The sequence below is a fragment of the Pteropus alecto genome, unplaced genomic scaffold (assembly GCF_000325575.1).
Source record: "Pteropus alecto unplaced genomic scaffold, ASM32557v1 scaffold72, whole genome shotgun sequence".
Lineage (NCBI taxonomy): Eukaryota > Metazoa > Chordata > Mammalia > Chiroptera > Pteropodidae > Pteropus > Pteropus alecto.
Window position 1 is genome coordinate 9,779,620 of NW_006436811.1, and position 3,182 is coordinate 9,782,801.

The 3,182-nt window shown below is 34.6% G+C and overlaps 1 pseudogene; it reads right to left on the reverse strand.

Moving 5' to 3' along the window:
- Positions 1-230: 230 nt before the first annotated feature.
- LOC112481464 lies at positions 231-349 on the reverse strand (annotated as a pseudogene).
- Positions 350-3,182: the final 2,833 nt, after the last annotated feature.

The following is a 3,182-nucleotide window of genomic DNA, read 5'->3' on the forward strand; positions in this document are numbered from 1 at the left end:
GTACACTCTCTTAAGCAACCATCCTCAGCACCAATATCTGGTTAATATGCTCCCTTTATTGCATTGGTGATAGATATACCATTAGGTACACAGCATGACAAATGTATAATTGGGACCTTGTGCAAATGATGCTAGCCTTTTTTTTTTTTTTTTTGGCAAGGCAAACCTTGGTTGACCTCACAGATTACAAGGACCTTGTCAGTTTTCAATCCCTCATTTTTTATTTTTTACGCCTACAGCAGCTGGTCTTTCTAGGTGGTCTCCCATCCAAGTACTAACCAGGCCCGACCATGCTTAGCTTCTGAGATCAGATGGGATCCAGCTTGTTCAGGGTGGCATGGTCGTAGATGACGCCAGGCTTTTTATCATGGGTTTTAGTTCTCTATCTGCCTGTGCAAGCTAGTCACAGCCAGAGCAAAGAAGCAATGTGCAGTCATATTAAAGGCAATTCCAAAATAAGAAAAAGGACATTTCTATAAAAAATAAATAGAATAAAATAAAGGTAAAAGAGAATGAAATGAAAATAATTGGTTGTAAGAAAAAAAAAGTCTCAGAGATTCCAAAGATTGAAGATAGAAAATCCAAAGGCTGGGGAGATTAATTTCACCACTATGAAAAGATGATACACAGGAAAAAAAGGAAAAACAACTATAACACCAATTAAAAAATAATTGGCTGTTCCAGAAAATATAATAAAATCGAAAATGCTGACAAGATAAAAAGGATATGGTAACCAAAACTTCACTTATATATTTTAAGAAAGTTCATTGCCAGAATGCATGTGTTATTAAAAGTTATGACAGTGACCCAAAGCAAATTTAAAAAAAAAAAAACAGAAGCACTTCCTTTTTTTGTTGTTTATTAGAAGTTATAGAATTCGGGGGGATTTCCTACAAAAATAAAGCTTGAGAGTCCAAAAAGAAAAATGACTTACTCTATGACTTTTTCATTATTATTGGTTGAGAGTCATTCTTAACTAAGTGCTAGATTATCTGACCATTTTTAGCTTAATTTATAAAACTTATCTACATATTAATATTACATCATATTATGAAAATAAATATGTTGGGATGTTTCAAAAGGTGTTTGTGCAGGTGTGTTTATATATATATGTATGGTGAGGGGTATGAGTATGTATGTGTGACTGCTTATATGTGTATGATGTGTTTATGTGTCTTTATGAAATGAGTGTATTTATGTGTATGGTTGTACATGATTTGTGTGGTTTTGCATACGAGTGTATATTTATGTCTATTATATGTGTATGAATGTTTATGAATGTGTGAGAGTATATGTGACTGTGTGTGTTTCTGTGTTGTATGCAATTGTGAATGCGTGCAAGTCGTGCAAGTATATGTGTTCGTGTGACTGTGAGTGGATGTGTGAGCGTGTATGTGACAATCTGTGAAAGTATGTGTGAGTGTGAGTGTATACGGGAGTGTGAGGGATGTGTGCATGTGGTCACAAATGAACATATGCAGAAGCTGTTGCTAACAGCAAAATACTTCCAATAAACCAGAGGGGTAAGGCATTCCTATGGCCTGGCCTAGCCGAAGACAAAGAGTAGAAATATCAAAGGGGTAATTAGCATAGCAACTTTCTTCTTATGAGATCTTAGACCAGAATCACATTCAGTGCCAAAGTAATTGCCTAAATGGTCCCCTAGAGGCTGAAGCCTGCTTTCCTGTCTCTCTGTTCTCCGTTCTCTCTTCTCTTTATCCTCATTAGCCAAAGAAGGCATAAGGAGTTCTAATAATATCCCTTTTTAGCTCCTGACCAGGTCTTCTCATTTCTAGGCGCCCCGCTGCCTCTGCCAGGAATGGTGCCACACTCTACCTGTTCATGAGGCCCGTGACTTCTTCCAATTCCTGATTAAAAATACTTTCTTCGAGAAACCTTTCCTACCCATGCTCCCCCTACACTGATATCTCCCTCAGCTCTTAAAAATAGCATTTATCATTTTGAATTACATATTCCAGCTATTTGCTATCTATACATCTACCAGCTCTAAAAGTCTACAATTCAGTGCTGTTACCTTCTCATTTAGAGTATAAGTTTGTCAAAAGAAGGAAGCCTATCTTCTTTTTCTTTTAAATTTCTCACAAAGTACTAAAATGCCATGCTCAAAATTGTTGCTCAAAAGATCTTTGATTAAATGGAAGTTATGTGAATGTTTTTGTACTATTCTTGCAATTTTTTTCTGCATGTTTAAAATTTTTAATAACAAATTGGGGAAAATAGACTTAAAAGAAAACTAAAGTAAGGGAACTAAAATTTTTACCCTCTGCTATGTACCAGATGCCCACTTAATTCTTCCAGAAAGTGCGATTCTTTTAGATGTGAGCTTTGATCTCCACTTTACAGATGAGAAATCTGAATCTCAAAATCATGTCCAAGATCTCCCAGCTGGAAAGTGGAAAATTCTGAATATAATTCTAGTGCTTTTGAATTTAAAAACTTAGGCCCTTTCCACTAGGCCATTCAGCCTAAGTGAAATTTCTTACTAGTATACAGCTGGTGATTAATAGATGCTAATTGAATTGAATTTGGATGAATCAAATTATCTGTACAAAGAGATGAAATCACATAGCTGTCTACACAGAATGATTATAATAATTATAATAGTTAACTTTTACTGAGAACTTACTATGTGCCTGGCATTCTGCCAAATAAGTATTTTATATGCATCTCAATTGTCACAACATTCTTTTGACATAGCTAAAATCATGACTCTAATTTTAAAGATGAGCAAAGAAAAGTTTAAGTAACTTATCTAAGGTCTTTTTTTCCATCTATGCTCTCTTTTGTTCATATTGGGTAAATTCTATCGATGTGTCCTTAAACTCACTGATTTTATTTTGTCTTCACTGCTCTACGATTGAGCTTTTCTAGTGAGGTTTTACTTTGGTTATTGAATTTTTCAGTTCTATAATTTCTACTTGGTTTCTTTTTTGTAACTTTTATTTGTTTGCTGAGATATTCTAATTTTTCATTTGTTTCAAGAAAATCCATAATGCTCGTGAAGTGTTTTTATGAGGATGCTTTAAAGTTGTCATCAGATCATTTCAAAATCTGATTCTTCTTTGTGTTGGCATCTGTTGATTGTCTTTTCTCTTTCATGTTTTGATTTTTTCAGTTCTTGGTATGACAAGTGACTTTCTATTGTATGCTGAGCATTTTGG